The sequence below is a fragment of the Oryx dammah genome, unplaced genomic scaffold, assembly GCF_014754425.2.
Source record: "Oryx dammah isolate SB20612 unplaced genomic scaffold, SCBI_Odam_1.1 HiC_scaffold_23, whole genome shotgun sequence".
NCBI lineage: Eukaryota > Metazoa > Chordata > Mammalia > Artiodactyla > Bovidae > Oryx > Oryx dammah.
Genome location: NW_024070207.1, coordinates 52,587,731 through 52,607,985, shown reverse-complemented (window position 1 = coordinate 52,607,985; position 20,255 = coordinate 52,587,731). Strand labels below are relative to the sequence as shown.

At 44.2% G+C, this 20,255-nt stretch overlaps 1 pseudogene; it reads left to right on the top strand.

The window, feature by feature from the left end:
- Nucleotides 1-3,638: 3,638 nt before the first annotated feature.
- Nucleotides 3,639-20,255, top strand: part of LOC120881565 — a 196,594-nt pseudogene continuing 179,977 nt past the window's right edge.

Here is a 20,255-nt window from a genome sequence, read left to right as displayed (position 1 = left end):
GAGGCTTGCCATGAGCTGAGTCTTGACAGATGAAGGGATATCCTCTAGGTGAACAGAAAAGTGGGCCCTTTAGGTTCAGGGAGCAGGAGGGGCAAACACACAGGGACAGGGCACAGTCTGGGGTATTCAGGGAACTGCCAGTACTTCAGTGCAGCTGAAAGATCAAGGTGGCTGATTGGTATGACCACAGCCATGAAAAAGACTGAGCCAGAACTCAGCTAGTTGCCCTAGAAGGATTTACAGGAGGGATTGCTGAATGAGGCCAACAAGGTGAAGAAAAGTATACACAATATGGTCTCAGTTTTGTAAAACAATGATCAACTGACCCAAATGTATTTATTTGAACTTGTGTGTGCATGTGTGTCTGTGTGCACACTTATCCAAAATGATTATGTAAGCATGTAGAAAAATATGGAAAGACATGGTCCAGCTTGACAGGTGTTATAGAGGATGAGGCAGAAGTGAGTGTGTGATAGCAGAGGGAGAAGAGTAATGCAAAAAGGGAAAGAGATATTAAATGAGTGAATAATGCCATGCATTTACTTATGAATAAGTAAATGAGTGGATCATAGATTGAAATGGCAGGAGAGATAGGAGTCTGGCTTCTCAAGAAGTTGAGTTCAGTGAACAAGAGTTCAGTGAACAAGAGTCCAGCCTGGGGTGGGAGTGGGCTGGTACCAATAGTCTACCCATGAACCTGAAGGTCTTTGCCGGGGTCCAGGAACTTACAATTTGGGATAAGTCCAGGCTTTATCCAGAAGCTGGAGGAAAGCCAAGGATCACAAACACCTATTGGTAATGAACAGGAGTCAGTGTTGTGTGACAGCTGACACGTGTTTGCATTGGGATCATTTTGGATTAGAGTCCTTGATTTGCCTCTTATGAGCTGAGTGACATTGAGTCAGGAACTCAGCCCCTCAGTGCACTTCTCCATTGCTTCAGTTATAGAGATCAAATTATCACCTCCCTCATGGGTTGTTGTGATGATTGAATGAGTAAAGGTATGTACATCGTTTTGGATGGTGCCTGGCATATAGTAATCATTCCATAAATGTTACCTAATAACTATAGCAGCAATAATCATTTCAGAGTTGAGAGTGCCTACTCTGAAGAATGCTGGAACTTTACATTGCAATTAGACTCAGAAGAAGGGGAAGGAAAATAGTATTTACTCAATGCATACTATATGTCAGATAGTAATACTTCTCCTCATAGAATTTTCAGGACAGTTCTCTTGGGATTATGTCCACTACACAGGTGTGGGCACTGAGGCTCAGCGAGGAGAAATAACTGGGCTGAAGTTACACAGCCAGCAAGTGGCAGTGCTGCCACTGAATCTCACTTTATCTGATTCTGAGGTCCTCTCTTCATTGACTTCATCCTTATATAGATGGTATCCAAATTCACAAGTCCAGCTCTAAGTCAGGAAAGACCTTGACAGTGATGAGGACACTTGAGCTGGAGAATGATTGGCTGATGGGGAATGGGTGCCTTCTTGAGGCATTGACTATCTCCTTACTACCCCCTTTGGGGACTTGGACTCAAAGCTAGAGCTGCTTTCTCAAAAAAATATCCATTCCAGCAGAAGCACATAGCAGCATGTGGACTGCTTCAGGGATCTGTAACACTCTTGAAACCTGTCCCTGGACTCAGGTAAAACATTATTGCTGGGTGGGGAAAGAACTCTGTGGCTTTAGAGGCCTCCCAACCCCTCCCCTTGAGGCTTTCTTCTTTCTAGTCGCCTGCTAACAACCCAGTATTTCAAAGAGGGAAACTTCAGAAGTGATCCAACCCCCTTTAGTTTATGAGTGTAGAAACTGCCGCCTGCCGCCTGAGAGAAGTGATATGCACCAGTCTGCATGGACCATTACCCAGCATTTTGCAAATGCTGCACCTGCACAGACTCTGGAGAAGGCAATGGCATCCCAGTCCAGTACCCTTGCCTGGAAAATCCCATGGACGGTGGAGCATGGTAGGCTGCAGTCCATGGGGTCACTAAGAGTTGGACACAACTAAGCGACTTCACTTTCATGCATTGGAGAAGAAAATGACAACCCACTCCAGTGTTCTTGCCTGGAGAATCCCAGGGACAGGGAAGCCTGGTGGGCTTCCATCTATGGGGTCGCACAGAGTTGGGAACGACTGAAGCGACTTAGCAGCAGCAGTAGCACAGACTCGCTTGATCCTTTTTATGTATTTCTTAAAGGAGTTAATTTTATTTATTTATTTTGACCTCGCTGCAAGGTTAGTGTGATCTCCATTCCTGGACAAGGGATCAAATCTATGTCCCCTTCATTGGAAGGCAGATTCTTAATCACTGGATTGCCAGGGAAGTCCTTTGCTTAATTGTCCTTAGACTCTGGGTTCTCATCTGGCTCTGCCAATTTACTACCTGTGTGGGTAAATGACAAAATCTTCACAAGCTTTGGTTTTATTCAACTGTAATCTGAGGATAACTCCCAGGGCCACTGTGAGGATTGAGATACTATGCCTGTGTCTGGGCAGGTAACAGCCTAAAGATGCTACGTACTGCTCTGTTCCATCGACTAGTCCTCTTTGATGGGATGGGATGTCACCCACAACAGAGTGAACACATCTAGGCCCACAGTGGAGGGGCCTTTGAGCATCTGATTTGGGAGCAGCACCAAGGATACTCACATTTCTAGATACCCATGGTTTGTGGGACCTTTGGCAAGGTGCATACAGGACGAAAAGGCTCTGTCTTCCAGAGCTTTATCCTGATAGTGGAGCACATAGAGGTAGTCATGTAGGGAGCACAGAGGGCAGGGTCTGTAGAAAGATTCAGGGAAACAGCTATGAGATCCCCAAAGGTGGGGCTGGGCAGTGAAGGCCAGAGAGCTTCAGAAATCAGATGTCAGCCAATCCCTGTATTGAGCAGAATGTATGATGGGAAAATCCCAGTAAAATCAACAGTTCTGTGCTCTAGCCAGTAAAGCTGATGGCAACCCTGACTGTCTTTGAGATGCTGTCCTTCCACCAGCCCAGCCTTCCCTTAGCCTCACAGGTGACTTCCAGTGCCCCACCCACTTTGCACTCATGAGTTGCCTAATGGCTGATTACCCTCTGCCTCATGGCACAGCCAGGGAAAAGGGCAAGCAGAGTATGGGATTGTGGCCCAACTGGGCTCTTTGTTGGCAATTTGTGGCTACTGCTTCGTCACTAGAGGCCCCTGTGTGTCTAGGGATGCCATGAGGAATGCATTGGTGGAGTAGGGGGGAAAGGCAGCCCCACCTTTCCCACAGCTAGGCTGCTGTGGAGGTGAGAACACTAAGAGCTAAGGAGTTGTGCTCACTATGTGGGCAGAGTCTTCCCCAGCTAGCAGTCCTGATGCTGGGGCCTCCCACGCGGGCCTCGGCGGGGCTCGCCGTGTGACCCCAGCAGGGCTGCCGGATCAGCTCATCCCTCCACCCCCTGGTCCTCCTCTCTCGCATCCAGTGCTGAAGTGAAGGCTCTCTGGGAAGCCAAGCTCCCAGCTAGCAGAGGTCATTTTAAAATAACCTGCAGAAGTCCTTTGAAGACATCGCTGTCGTGGCAGATAAAGGAAACTCAGGGGCTACAGCGTGCATGGATTTTTAAAAAGCATCTGACAGTGTTGGGCTTGGAGATGAATGGGCAACATGGGTAATGGGGAAGGCCGGTAGGTGGTGTGAGGGCTGATTAAAAATAGCACCTGGCCCTTTTGTAAGTGTGTCTTTGAAGGGTCTCTCCTACAAAATGCCAATGGCTACACTCAGTTTCTCTCAAGCCAGACTCGTCTATGAGCCCACTTATTTCTTGCCAACAGAACTTCAGCCTATTCAACACAGCTGCAGGGCTGGCTCCATAACCCTGACCTTGGGAAGGAAACCCCCGGGCACAGCATTTTGGACTCCCAGCTAAGACTCCCCCCATGCAGGGCTCCCGCTTCTGTGTTGCCCTTCACCTTAACTATTGAATACAGTAGCGCAATAGGGATGCAATATGATGTTAAGCCTATGTACAACCACGCCCTCCCAAGATCTAATTAATACCTGCCAACTGATGCTCACTGTGGCAACAAGTCTCAAGGGCCACATGGATTGGGGGCACTGGAAAGACCCCCTCCATGTGATTGCATTTGGTCCTCCAGTATCTCCTGTTTGAGAAGCATGGCTGTCACTGACAGAGTGCTGAACTAGTGGTGGGAGAGCAGGGTTTGGGTTGTGTCCCATCATTTGTTAGGAGTGTGCCCTTGAACATATCACCTCCCTTCTCTCCACCTGGTTTCCTGATCTGTGGGGTGATGACTTCTGTGGTTCCTCTCACTCTGAAGCTCTGTGATTCCATCCTGACATTTCTTTCTGGACCTACCTGCATAAGAATCACCTGTGGGTAGAAATAGGCAGATCCCTAGGTCCCTGGCCAGGCTCCTGACTCAGCATCTGAGGGACATACACACCTAACAAATTGCCCAAAGATTCACGAGTTCTGCAGAATTGGAGAACCACTCTGCCCTTGCAGCAGTGCGGTTCTTTGTAACCTTTTGGACAAGGAAATCTCTGTAATGTGTTGTGAAGACCTGCCGGGGTGCTGCACAGCATCTCCTTGTGTAATGTAGAGGTGTATTCACAGGTAGATTGCTAGCTACAGTGGGTTCTGTTGCTTTATTGCCTGTGAAACTGAGGCTTGGCCTCCCTGGCTGGGTGTTGTGGGTTAATAGAGTGCCTACCCACTGGGCCATGTCTTTGTTCTCTTCATGCTTCCATCTTTTTCTTAAATTGAAGTATAATTGATTTACAGTGTTGTGTTAATTATTGCTATACAGCAAGGTGACTCAGTTATACACCCACACCCACACACACACACACACGCACACACACACACACACGCACACACACACATATACATTCTTTTTCATATTCTTTTCCATATGGCTTATCCCAGGATATTGATTATAGTTCCCTGTGTGATAGAGTAGGACCTTGTTGTCATGCTTCCATCTTTAAAGGCCAGATGTGACCTTTGGTTTCCATGTAGATGTCTACTCATTGTGCATGGAGAAAGGATTTGGGGAAAGGCCTGCGCTGGTAGTGAGGTTCTTAGCCGTGGAGAAGGGAGCAAGCTGGAGAAAGAGTCACCAATGAAGGCTGAAGGTTCCTGGGAGGGGAGCCTCTTCTGATTTACTTCTTTTCTTTGCTTCCTTGCATGGTACTTGGTGCAAGGTGGGTGCTCATAGTGTGTTTGTTGAATGAGTGACCATATACACCATCATCACCCATACACTCACACACATACACACTTTTTCATACATTTGAGTTCTTGCTGCATGCCAGATGTTTCCAGGCCCTTTAAGAGCCACCCATGTCCTCCTTGGTGTTTGTGGGTCTCAAGTGAAGTTCCCTCCTTCCCTTCTTCCTCCCAGGAAACACGTGATACCTTTACTGGGCATCCCAGGTTGGGGGAGGGGATGAGGGGCTGCAGCCATGGGAGCCCACCCTCTGCTCTCACCATCCTCTCCCATCGTCTCAACTCAGGGTGACAGATGACCCCAAGTTTCCCATTCCATGCCTCGAGATGCCAGGAGAGAGCAAGTGACTTTTGCTGTTCTTCTATTTATATTTTTAATTACAAGTAACTGGGGACAGGGTGAAACATTTTAGCGATTTAATCTAAGTGTTAAATCATGTATTTTCATTTCACTAACTAAAAGGGAAATAAAATGGCTTATCAAAGGTTGAACTTCCCATTGCATATGAGTCTGAGATTCCTGAAGCAGGATTTGTAACATCTATAAAAGGCCCTTGGCTATCTCTGGGGATCACCGGCTTTATCATGCTGACTGCAGCATCATCCAGTGACATTTGGACATGGAGTCAGGCGGGTGCACTGGTGGCAGTCAGCCCTGCCTGCTGGCTGGGCTCCTGAAGCTGGTGGCATCAAATCTTTTTTGAGTCACAGAGAAGCATGCAGAGTCTCCAGCTGTGTATTAAGTATCTACAGAGGCAGAACAAAATCACCCCACAACCTAGTGGCTTCACACCATGAACAATTGTTATATCACAATTTGTTTGGGTTAGGAATCGGGGTAAAACTTAGCTGGGAGCCACTAACTTGAGTCCTTTTAAAAAGTTGCCGTCATGATTGCTACAGTCACGTCCAGCTTTGACTAAGGGGGCCAATGATCCTCTTCTCCGCTCACTCACATGGACCTCTCCAAATGGCTGTGTCCTGGCAGGGCAGCTGCCTCCCCCATGAGGAGTGACCCAAGAGAGAGTGAGAGAGTATGAGAACTTAAAGAAAAGAAAACCACGATGGAAACTAGACTGTCAATGATCTAATCTCAGAAGTTACATGCCATCACTTCTGCCACATTCTGCTCTGTTAGAAGTGAGTTGTTGGGTCCAGCCCAAATCTAGGATGAGGGTGTTATTCAAGGGACATGCATACCATGAGGAGGGACTACTGGGCGATATCTAAGAGGCCACCTTCCATACCACTTACTGCCATTTGCAAGGGGACCTGGGAAGAGCAGTTATCATTGAATACGGAGGACTAATTGACACCCTCTTCAGAACTTCCTTCAAACAGTCTCCTTCTTTTCTTCTTGTAAGGACTTCTCTTCACCTCCAAAACATCCTCACAGGCTGCCTCATCGATTTATGGTGGAAACAAATAAATCACCTTAAATTTTTTGACCTCATGAGAAACTCAGTTGTACACGTAGTGTCTGGTGATGGAAACTGACAGAGGCCTCAGTGTCTCAATGTGGCAAAGTGTGCAGCAGTCCCTAGAGAAGCATAGTCCCTAGAGAAGGGAGGAGAGAGGATGGGAGAACCACCAAGGCTGACCAAGAGCCGCTATTGGAGTTTCGTGAGAAAGAGGAGAGAAACAGGGTGAGTAGTGACCACAAAGAGCAGGTTTCAGATGGAAAGGTGGAAAGATGACTCGGGGTATTTTGTTGCATATGCTATAGTTTCCTCCTTGTCCCCTCTACTCTCTCCAGCCTTCTCCAGGGTCCCTTAGGAAAGTTCTGCCTTACTCCTCAAAGCATTCTGGAGTTGGGTATGTGATTTGTTCACCAAAACACTGGGCTGAGCTTAGCCTAAGAGTAAGCCAGTTTCCTTCCAGTTACAGATTTCTTTGCTTTCATGATATGCCTTGAGGAGCAGATCTTAGTCATCACTCCACCCCATGATATGGCCCAGTCTTGGCAAACCTGGACTAGGTATCATAGACTGGGGAATGTTTGTGGGGTCAGAGTATACACTCATATCCACATCTTTCTATGGAACATCTAGCAGGTACCAGAAACAGTGCAAGGCTAGAGGGGAAGCAAACAATACAAAACAGCTCTTGTCCCCTAGAGATGGAAGACAGTGGACAGAGGAGCTAAGAAACAAGAACTCGACATAATATAGCACGTACAGGAAGGGTTAGGAGATGGTGTGAGGGTTGAGCCAGGAGTAGCAGTGTGGCTGTGGGTGGGGAAGAGTGTGAGATTTCCTGGAGGCTGGACTTGCAGATGTCAAGGGAGCAGGATTCAAAATCGGTGTTGAGACAGACACAAGCATATTATTGTGGGAAGCTCAGATCCTCCAGCTTGAAAGGCTTGGTTGGGGTCCACACTCAACTGTGGTGGGGGGCAGGGTAGCAATGACAGCATCAGTTTGAACTTCTATCCAGAAATGTTTGAAAGCCACACAAGGCAGCTTCATGAGTCTTCAGAGGGATTCAATAGGTCCATTGTGCTTTGCTCCGGTATATGTCTGGAAGCTGTCTGTTGAGTGGGGTGGCTAGAGGTTTGGTCATGATCGGGGTTAGCGGGACTAGACTCCTGGATCAGGAAAGTGGTCAGGGGTGTGGACAGGAAGGACTGGGTGTGAGAAGCAAAGCGACTGCTGACTCCCTGAGGTTTGGTAACAGGTGGGACAGGTGAATTAAGGAGGAAGGAGGAGGCCTAACTGGTAAGCTTGAAGCCGGGATTGCTGGGAAAAGGTGACTGCAGACAAACACAGGGAGCACCAATCAGAAGGCCTGGGGGCTGGCCAGCTTTGTGAGGATGGTGCTGAGGATGCTGTTGGCTGATCTAGCAAATGCAAGACCAGGTATCCAGTTAAATTTGCTTTTCAGATAAACATTAAATAAGCTTTTGGTATGTAGAAGTATAAGCCATACAGTATTTGAGATAAGCATAACTGTCATATATGTATACTCAGAATTTATTCTTCATTCGTCTGAAATTCATATTCAGCCTCCTGCCTTTTGCCTGCAGCCCTAGCTGAGCAGCCTTGTCACCTAGGGGTCAGGCTTGGCTTCCTGCCGTGCCTCTTTCTGGGGAGGAGGTTGAGCAGCAGTGGTTAACTGTGTGGGCCCTGGAGTTAGGGCAGCTGAGTTTGAATTCGCTATCTGCTGCTTATTACCTGTGTGACGTCATGAAGTGACTCAACCTCCCTGAAAGCTCAAGTAGGAAGTGGGGAGAATGAGTCCTGTCTTGACCACATACCAGGGCAATTGTGGGGGCCAAATGAGGCAGCAGCGTGTGGTAGCACTTTGAAAACCATGCGGCATCTCAAGGCAGTGTGATGGTCCCCGTGTGGGTTGGCTATGGATTGGAGAAGTAGGCTGAAGAAGATGAATACTTTAGCCTCATTAACAAACCTGCTGGCTGGTGTGGGATTTGGGGCTCTAATTAATTCTAAATATCAAATACTGAGTGGCAGCTTTTTCTTTCTTCTTTCTGGAAGCTGAGGGAGGGAAGGAGAGGGGAGCAGACCGGCACTGTCCACGCACTCCCACCTCTGGGACTTCATCATGTCCGAGGGAGAAATATTCTCCAAATAGCTTGTGCTTCATTTCCCTGAAGCTGCCATGCAGCTGAGACCAGAGCTCCAGGTCCTCCCAGGTACCTGTGTCATTGTCACACTGCCATCCCCCGAATCCATTTCTGCTCCTCAGCTGCCTAACTCTGGCAGGGGAAGGGGCCAGGAGCCTGAATTCAGAGTGCATCTCTCCAAAGGGGTGGGGCCTTGGAGGCAGGCAGGGCTGTCAGAACATACGGGTGAGACAGACACTCAACCGATCACAGCCTGGCACTTGAGTAGAATTCCAGGGAAAGGGCATATTTATCAGAAAACAAATAGAGGGGTGGCAGGTATCAGAACAGAAAGTGTGTGTGTGTAATTGTGATTTTCCTCCACAGCTTGACAACCAAGTCATGGCAATGTGAAAGAGCCAAGGCAAATGATGGCAATTCTCATCCCTTTTATTGCTTGAGCTGTGCAGTGGTCACAGAAAAACCAACCACAAAACAAAGCCACAAAGCACAGAACTCCACAGCCTTTTAGCAGATGCAAAGATTCCCTATATCAAAATGCTGGGACCCTAAACCTGCCCAGACATGGTCAGATGGCTGTGTGTGTGGAGGGAGGGGCCATTTGTTTCTTGCAATAAATTCAGGAAGGAATTTTTCCTCTTTTGGCAGTACAATGCTGTCCCTGCTCTTTAGATTAACCTTGAAGTCTGGTATGGGCAGAATTATGATTCCTCAGCCCCCAATCTTATGTTGAAGTCCTAATCCCCAGTAGCTCAGATAGTGACTGTATTTGGAAATAGGGCCTCTGAAGCAATGATTAAGATAAAGTGAGGTCAAGGAGAGTGGCCTCAAAATAAACCAAAATCTCCACCACCCTGATCCTGGACATGGATGGATCCAGCCTCCATAACTGTGAGAAGATAAATGTTTCTAGTTTAAGCCCCCCAGTCTGTGGGCCTTTGCTCTGACAGCCCTGAACTAATAGAGGACTATCCCTGAAGGCTCTTCCTAGTACAGTCGTGTCCCATACAGTTATTCAGGGCTTATAGGGATGTACTGGTCAGAATGTTGCAGTGTCTCAAATCACTGGATAAAGACTGGGCATCTTCTTGGCACCATAATGTATTTAGAAATTTCAAGGGAAATGGTTTAGATTTAAACTCCCTATGAGCGTATCTTATAGCAGAATGTCAAAATTTCACACGAATTTTTAAGACATGGTGAGTTACCATGAGTTTGATGGTACACTGACTCAATGGACATGAGTTTGGGCAGGCTCTGGGAGTTGGTGATGGACAGAGAAGCCTGGCATGCTACAGTCCATGGGGTTCCAAGAGTCAGACATGACTGAATGACTGAGCTGAAATGAGTTACCCTAAACAAACTTGCTGCTTGCTTCTGGAAAAGTATTATGATTTAAAGCATGGAAAAGCTTGTAAGCCAGTGTTAAATGTTGCTGTTCAGTGGCTCAGTCATATCTGACTCTTTGCGACCCCATTGACTGTAGCATGCCAGTCTTCCCTGTCCTTTACTATTTCCCAGAGTTTGCTCAAACTCATGTCCATTGAGTCAGTGATGCCATCCAATCATCTCATCCTCTGTTGCCCCCTTCTCCTCCTGCCCTCAACCTTTCCCAGCATCAGGGTGTTTTCCAATGAATCAGCTCTTTGCATCAGGTGACCAAAATATTAGTGTTTCAGCATCAGTCCTTCCAATGAATATTTAGGGCTAATTTCCCTTAGGATTGACTGGTTTGATTTTGCTATCCAAGAGTCTTCTCCAACACCACAATTCAAAGCATCAATTTTTCAGCGCCCAGGCTTCTTTATGGTCCTACACTCACATCTGTGGATGACTATTGGAAAAACCATAGCTTTGACTAGACGGATCTTTCTTGGCAAAGTGATGCGTCTGCTTTTTAATACGCTATCTAGGCTTAGCATAGCTTTCCTTCCAATGAGCAAATGTCTTTTCATTTCATGGCTACAGTTACCATTTGCAGTGATTTTGGAGCCCAAGGCAAAAAAAAACTGTCACTGCTTCTACTTTTTCCCTTACATTTGCCATGAAATGATGGGTTTGGATGCCATGATCTTAGTTATTTGAATGTTGAATTTCAAGGAAGCTTTTTCACTTTCTTCTTTCACTGTCATCAAGAGGCTCTCCCTCTTTCACCATCGTCAAGAGGCTCTCCCTCTCCCTTTTCATTTTCTGCCATTAGAGGGGTATCATCTGCATGGCATGGCTCGTAGCTTCATTGAGCTACACAAGCCACTTCATGATGACAAGACTGTGATCCCTGAAGGGACAGTGTTAGGTGACTAGGTGATGAGGATGAAATGAAAGGTTTTGATTAGGGAATCTGACCTGGATTGTTTCTGTTCTGCAATATTCTAGGTGTGTGTTTGCTTCTTAGACAACATTTAATCAAGACACCAGTAATTTAAAACCCACAACTCCTACCTGAGATCAGGAATGGCTAAGGTAGGGTATGAGGGTGGGAGAGGAATTAGGCAGAATGTTTAGCTGTTTATTATTGGATTTCTTGTTGGTACCTGTGATGGTTAATTTTATATGTCAGCTTGACCGGGCTAAGGGATTTTCAGTTAGCTAGTAAAACATGATTTCTGAGTGTCCACAAAGGTGTCTCTTTTGGAAGACTAGTATTTGAGTCAGTGGACTTGAGAAAAGAAGATCACCCTCAACAATGCATGAGGACATCATCCAATCCTTTGAAGGCCTGACTAGAACAAAAACTCGAAGAATGAATTCAGTCTCTATGCTTGAGCACAGATACATTGAGGAAACATTGAAACATTGAGGAAACATAGAAACATTGAGGAAACATGCATCGTTTCCTGTCATTGGATGTAGGTCCTTCCAGTTCTCAGGCTTTTGGACTCAGACCATGACTTCATTGTTTTTTTTTTTTTTAATATCAATATTCTCAATCAGAAATAATCCACTTTACAAATGAATTGTCTTTATTTTTTTCTTTTTTAATTAATTAATTAATTTTTAATTGAAGGATAATTGCTTTACAGAATTTTGTTGTTTTCTGTCAAACCTCAACATGAATCAGCCATAGGTATACATATATCCCCTTCCTTTTGAACTTCCTTCCCAGCTCCCTCTCCATCCCACCCCTCTAGGTTGATATAGAGCCCCTGTTTGAGTTTCCTGAGCCATACAGCAAATTCCCATTGGATATCTGTTTTACATATGGTAATGTAAGTTTCCATGTTACGAAAGAGTAATGTCAGCTTCTTGATTCTCAGGCTCTTTGCACTCAGACTGGATGACACCACCAGGTTTCCTTGATCTTCAGCTTGCAGACAGCAGATCATCGGACTTCTTGGCCTCCTGTAACAGTGTGACACAGCTCTTACTTCATATATATATATATATATATATATATATATATATATATGGTTATGGTTATATGCTATTGATTCTGTTTCTCCAGAGAACTCTGACTAACACAGTGCCATGGTTGTAGGAGATGGTAAGTTATAGCAGAGAGTATAGCAAAGATGGATTGGCTACTCAGCACTTCTGCTTTCTCTCCCTAGACACAGAGGAAGACTACATTTCTCAGCAACTTTGTGGTTGCCTTGGGGCATATGACCAGGTTCTGGCCAACAGTATGTGGGCAGAAGTGACAGTGTGGCATTTCTAAGCCTGGCCATAAAGTTTCCTGGACAACTGTCAACATTCTCCTTGCCCCTTGTTTAGAGACTGTGGAAGCTCTCTGTTGAAGACTGTAGCATCACTAGATGGAATTAACCCTGATCTCAGGATCACTATGTGGAAAAGCACCACCAATGAAAACTGCCCAGTCCACATTTGGTCTTGATGTCAATGAGGGATTCATCTTTACCGTGTTAAACAGCTGAGAGTCAGGGGTTGTATGTCACAGCAGCTATCTCTACCTGTCCTGAGCAATACAGGAACAGAGAGCTTTGATGACTCATCAAATAATTATTGAATGTCCATTATATTCCACCTACCATGTTAAGTGCTACTGCTGCTGCTCAGTTGCTTCAGTTGTGCCGACTCTTTGTGACCCTATGGACTGTAGCCTGCCAGGCTCCTCTGTCCATGGAATTCTCTAGGCAAGAATATTGGAGTGGGTTGCCATGCCCTCCTCCAGAGGATCTTTCAGACCCAGGAATCAAACCTGCCTCTCTTACATCTCCTGCATTGACAGGTGGATTCTTTACCACTAGCACCACCTGGGAAGCCCATGCTAAGTGCTAGGAATGAGCCAATCAGACATGATCCCTGTACTCTGAACGTCCAGTTCCACGATTGCACAGATATAAATAAAATTCCAACTGTGGTAAGTGATAAAACAGAAAGGTACATGGCTTGGTGAGAATGTATAATAAGGGGGTTTGATCTGTTCTGTGGGGGAGGGGACTAAGGACAACAGTGACAGCTGACATGTCTGCCTTCAGACAGACAGAGAAAGCACTTCCCTCTTCCTTACCTAGGTAATGCCTACACATTAGGCATTACCTAGGTAAGGAAGAGGGAAGTGCTTTCCAGGCAGAAGGAGCAAATAGCTTGTGTGTCAAACTGAAAGGAGGCCAGAGGGGTTGATTCTTTGGTAATTTTTAGCTAGAGTAAACTGCTCATTAGTCAAAAACTTGCTCATTTGGTTCTTTTAATAGCATCCCTTCTTCATCATTAGGGCTGAGCTGCAGGAATGCCTTCATCCACATTTCTTATTTACCAGAGATTCTAAGACAGAGAGAAACAAATGTGGTGAGAGGGAACTTTCTAAATGGATCCTTTGGCATAATCAGGGTTCCATTTTAATGATAAACAGGAGCTTCTCATTTGAAGCTATTGTAGTATATCACATCAGAGCCAAGGATTATTGACACTAAAACCTCAACAAGGTGTCACAATCTGCTTGGGGCCCCTTAATCCGTGGGATATTGATACCACTGACCATAACAACTTCTTTGGAGGGGAAATAAAATAACTGTATGATATTGCTGTGGCACAATAAAAATGGAAGTTGTAAATTTGACAATGTGAAATAGTTTATTTTCTTTTTTATAGAGCAGATGTTGTTTGACCTAGAAGAAGGAATAATATTATAGGAATTGTGATCAGTCTGAAGGAAAAAAAGGGATGTCTAAAAATGAAATACAAATAGCAGCTGCTTGAATTGTCTTCCTAATATATCAGGGTTGACAGCTCTTACTTGTTCATCTGAGTTGGGATTTGCAAGGAGGCATTTGGTTGGGAAGGTTGTTTCAGGAGGGCATCCACCATGTGTGGCGCATGGCCCCTTCTGGCAAGAAGAAGCTTCATAGTCGCAGGACATCTCTGAAGGTCTGGAATTAAACCCTGGAACTGAAAGCAGTCTCAGATCTGTGAATCAGAGACTCTCAAGAGCCCACATCTTTTGCCATGGCATGCCCTGGCTTTCTTTCTCTTTCTCTTCCCTCTTGACCACTGATTTTCACAACACATTGACATGTAGATTTCCATTTTTACACATGACCCCTATTCTCTACCACCATATTATTTCTTCTTCACTAGAATATCTCAGAGAAAACTGGAAAGAGGAAGAAAATGTAATTATGAAACCACTATAGTTTGAGAACCATGGAGAAACCTTTCAATTTATGGTTTTGTTCCATTGAAACTTGCCATTAGTTACAGACAAATAACAGCTATTGGTTTACTCACAAGATAATGCAATCCTGTCTTGTTTTTGTCTCCTCCAGCTGAATCTACTTTAGGAACATCACCCTGGGGCTCTGACTTGCTCTCATTCCTGGGATTATCTTGATTGGAACTATCAACATGGAACCACATGGTGTGATTCTGGATCCTATCCCTCAGCCCACAGGAACTAGCTATTCCTTGAGGACACAATTCATGACACCCTCAAGTTCCTGTCAGTTAGGTCTCCCTCCACAGTGGTTACCCAGACCATGGCTTCCCTGGCTCCAGTAGTGATCTATTCCCTTGAGTCATGCTACTGGCCTTGGCTTCCTTGGACTCCTTGGTAGAAACTATCTCTTGATCCATATCTGAACTTGCTTTTCCTCCTAAACCCTTCCCCCAGTTTCTCACTTCAGCCCTGTGGAATACAAACACTCAGCCCTGTTTCTTTTCCTTCACCCAACATGTCTTGCTGAATACAGCTCCTAAAATCCCTCTCACATCTGTCTACTTTCCTTCCATTCCCTGCTATCTCTACCTTAGTTCAGGCCCCCATTGTCTCTTGATGTTGTTCAGTCACTAAGTCATGTCCAACTCTTTGCGACCCCATGGACTGCAGTACGCCAGGCTTCTCTGTCCTTCACTATCTCTCAGAGTTTGCACAAACTCATGTCCATTGAGTTGGTGATGTTATCTAACCTTCTTGTCTCTTACTTGGACTATTTCAATAATCTTTCCATGTCGGTAGAGTATTTCCTCCTTTAATCCATCCTCTGCTCTTTCTGGAAGCCAGAGGGGTCTTTCTAGAATGAAAATCTAACCAGCTACTTCCTTGATTGAAACCTTTCTACAGCTGTCCATTACTGCAATGATAATTCAAACTTTTAAATGGGGTTTCTTGATCAGGCTCTGGCTTGTTCTCCAGCCTCGTTTCTTGTTTCTTCCTCCTCAGTAAGACTAGACTTGGCTCTCAAAGCAGACTAAACTTCATTAGGTCCCCATAATGTGTCTTGTTCTTATTCATCTCCAGGCCTTTGACCACGTGCTTCCCTTTGCCTGCAATCTCCATTCTCCTTCATCTGACACAGTGTTGTTCTTTTCTCTGATATCATCCTAGATGCTACTTCCCCCCTCTTAAGTGCTGGCTTAGCACCTTACCTATCTTGATTAGCATACTGATCATGATGAATTTTGGGCTTTCCTAGTGGCTCAGATGGTAAAGAATCTGCTTGTAGTGTGAGAGACCTGGGTTCAATCCCTGGGTTGGGAAGATCCCTTGGAGAAAGGAAATGGGTACCCACTCCAGTATTCTTGCCTGGAAAATTCCACAGACAGAGAAGCCTGGTGGGCTATAGTCCTTGGGGTTGCAAAGAGTCAGACACAACTGAGCGACTTTCACAGTGAATTTTAATTGGGCTATATGTATCTCTTCCTGCTACTTTGTGATCTCTTTGAAGTCCAATGCCACATCTTCTTCCATGCTATATTCACGGTCCCTTACATGATCTCTGCCCACAAGAAGATCACAGAGTCACCTGCTACTTTGGGTACAGCAAATGTTTGTAACATAAATGGAGAAATGACAACTGAGGAGCAACTTCCAGGCATGACAATTGGATGCCCCTGTCCAGTGCCCTGGTGCTTCTTTTTCTTTCCTGTAGATGATAACATGGGTCCACAGGCAAGTTCTGCATTGCAGAAATTGGGAGGTCTGGTTGCCTTGCTGTTGGCAAAAGGAGTGGGGATCCTTTTGGAAGTTCATATATTTCCACTAGGAAGTCATGACAAACAGCCTGTGCTCTGCTGTAGTTGACATTAAAGAAGACCAGCAAGCCATTTTTTAGATGCCAGAGCAGCTGAAATTCAGATCACGGTAGAACAGATACCATCCATTTTTATTTTTATACAAATGTCCTGAATTCCATCCCTTTCTCTGGGCTGCCCTGTCACAGGGGAATTCATGATGTTCACTGGCCATTTATTTGTCTCTGGCCTTGCTGTTCCCAGAGGGAGGCACGTCCTTTGGATTGATGGCACAATTGCTGCAAAGGGTACTATTTTCAAGTAATATCAGGAGGCTTTTGTATTCTGTGGCTCAGTGAAACCAGGGAGATGCAGCGTTGGTTACAGAGGGAAGGAAGCTTTGATGATCGCTAAGCAAACCCCAAGTAATCCTGCAGCTTCCTGCTAGGATGGAGGGTTGGGATTGGAACAGAGCCAGAGGGCGACTCTATTTGTTAGGTCCTGACCGCCTTGATGCCACAGGTATTTCCTGAATATCTGTTATGTGTCATTATGTCCTGTTCTCAGGAAGCCCCTTAGTCTTTACAATATGCCTTTTCAACCCATCTCTCTCTCCCCAAAAGGAAGGTTTTTTTCTCTTCTTTCTTCCAGCAGAGTTGGCAACCAGAAGACCCTTCTGAGCACTCTACAATTTGGGACAATCACAATAGGCCACTAGGGTAGCTGGAACCCAGTAAAGTTGATGGGAAAGTGGCACTGCCAGCTGCCTGGGAACCTGTGAAGGGAATAGAAACATACTGACCCTTTCCACAGCTCCTGGAGATCACATGCTCTCTCTCTGCACCCATGGCCAGGGCTCATGGCTCCAGGTGGGATTTCCCTGAGGACTCTTTATGGGCTGCTAAGTAGAAGCTTCCACTGGCTGTTGCCCACTTAAAAGTGCTTGCTGACTTGTGCCTGTGTCTACGAGTGGGAGGGAATCCTAGAAATTCTGAATTAAGGCAAATTCAGGTTAAACAGGTTCCTTTCAAATTGTATATGGTTTATGCCAAACAAAACTTGGATTCATTCCTGGAAGAAAGGTTTGACTGTTTTCTTCTGTGTCCACTTGTACTATATTTTATCTGATTTATTTTTACCAATGCTCTGTATTTTTAACCTTTTAGCCTCTTTAGTGGAGTTACAGACCAGCCTGTATCAAAAAAAAAGGAAGCTGAGTTTCCTGTTTGTTCATTCTGCACTCATTCATTCACAAATGTTTGTTGAACCCCTTTTATGTGTCAGGCACAGGCAGAGAGGTGAAAATAGTCAAGGTCCCTATCCTCAAAGATCTTGCATTTTTGTGGGGGAAATAAATAATCAATAGTCATGGTAATAAATGTAAAATTGCAGTGATGACAAGTTCTGGTCCAAGGATCAGGAAGGGCTCTCCGAGGAAGTACTCTCATGATCAAATCTCAAATCCTTCAGGATCTTCCTCTAGGTAGCCAGAGATGCTAGGCCTGGCCTCAAGGACAATTGCATGGAGACAGAGTTCAGTTTTACAGACATCACTGCTCTTGGCAAGCGAGGGGAATGGCCATGTGGCAAGTTTGTGGAGTAGCTTACAGCAGGTGTCAGCTTCATTTTAAGTATACATTCCCAATTTGACATTCCATCTGATAACAACTTGAGCCAAACTTTTGGGAGTATTTATTCCCTGTGAAAAAGTGAGTATCTATGGTGCTCATTTTCACCCTCAACTGGTAACAACATTCCCAAATTTCCCAGCTTCTAACTTAGCAGGCTTTCAACTTGGCCTCTCCATGGAGACCACAGGACATAGTGGAAAGAAAAAAAAACTTTTTAATTAAGCAGGTCTGGATTCACATTTTGGTTCTGTAACTTCCAAGTGTGATCTCAAGCAAATTTCTTAACTTCTCTGAGTTTCAGTTTCCTCATGTGTTTTTTAAGTGTACAGTTCAATGATTTTTATTGAGTTTACTGTGTTGCACCACCATCACTATAACTCAGTTTTAGAACATTTTCATCACATTTTCCTCATCTATTAAAGGATATGAATAATACTATTAATATTAATAGGTTTTTATAAGGATGAAATGAGATCTTTATAAAAATAGATACTTCTGTGTTTGTAACACTGAAAATGTTTTTAAAGAATGGTATACAAGGTGACTTCAGCAAAATACCAGAATAAGAAAATCTAAAACTCTGCCTCTTGAGAAAAAGAATGAAAAAATGACAGTACTATGAGAATCAATATTGGAAATATGCAAGTTAAATGTTTTCATCAACCCAGGGGAACACTTATTTTTAAAAGTACACAACTGAATCTCAGTAATAGCAGCAAGCTTTATGATGTTTTCATTGACCCTAGTCCAATCCACAACCACTCATTGCAGAGATAGTCTTGAAATTAACAGTCAATATTCCTGATTCTGGAGGGAGCAGAACAGATTTCAAGGAAAGAATTGTCATTATTTCATCTGTCTGGTGGTTCCTCGGAAGATCTACTCAAAAGCTTTCTGTTTATTTTACCTGACTCAGAAGTCACCCAGTGCTAAAGTTGCTACCCTGGAACATATATCAAAAACACTTACAGGCAAATATTTTTGTCTTTGCTGCTTGAGGCAATTGGTAACAACTGGGACAAACACTAGACTAACCAAAAATGTTTGGGGGAAAGGCTGGGGGTTGAGATGTCTATAAGTGTTGTATAAAACTCTCAAAATTGATATCATCCAGTCTTAGCAAAAAGAAGAAAAATGAGCAGGGCCTCAGAGACCTGTGGGCCACCATCAAGTCTACCAACATTTGCATAACAGGAGTCCCAGAAGAAAAGGAGTGAGACAAAGGAGCAAAAAGAACATCCAAGGAAATAATGACTGAACAAATGCCCAGTTTTTGGAAAAACATTCACCTGTACATCCAAGAAGCTTGAAAGTGGCAAGAGAGAAGTGACTCCTCACATACAAGGGAGCCTCAATAAAATTAATAGTTGATTTCTCACCAGAAACTATGTGGGGCCAGAAGACAGTGGGATGAAATAGTCAAGGTGCAAAAAGAAAAACGTCTTTCAACCAAGGATTCTATATCCAGGAAAACATTGTTGAAAGAAATTTAAGAAGACTTAAATAAATGGGAAAGACAGTCCATGCTGATGGATTAGAATACATTAATAATATGGTTAAAATGACAATACTCACCATATTAATGTAAAGATTCAGTGCAATCTCTACTAAACTTGCATCTATCACAGGAATTGACAAGCTGATCCTAAAATTCATATGGAAACGTAAGTGAACATTGATAGCCAAAGCAATATTGTAAGAGAAGGACAAAGTTGGAGAACTCACATTTCCTGATTTCAAAACTTACTACAATGTGTAAGTAATCAAGACAGTGTGGTAGTAAGTATAGAGACAGACATAAAGATCAATGGAAGAGAATCAGGAGCCCAGAAATAAACCCTTACAGTTATGGTCAATTGATATTTGGCAAGGATGGCAAGAAAATTCAATGGTGAAAAATAGTCTTTTAAAGAAATGGGACAACTGGATATCCAGCTGGGAAAAGAATGAATGTATCTGTACTTCACACCATATACAAATATTTACTCAAAATCTATCAAAAACCTAAATGTGAAAGCTAAGCACACTATGAAGAAAGTGAAAAGGTAATTCACACAATGGAAGAAAATATTTGCCAACCATATACTTATAAGGGATTTGTATCCAGGACAAAATTTAGTAATAAAAAGACAAATAGCCAAATTAGCAAATAGACATATTAATCTTAGTAGACATTTCTTCAAAGGAGATATGAAAATGATCAAGAAATACATGAAAAGATGCTCACCATCATTAGGGAAGTACAAATCACAACTACAATGAGATGTTACTTAATATTCACTAGGAAGGCTATAATTTTTGAAAAAAAGGAAAGTGCAAGCATTGGCAAGGATGTGTAGAAACTGGAATTCTTATACACTGCTGGTGGCTGTGTAAAATGATGCAGCTGCTGTGGAAATCTG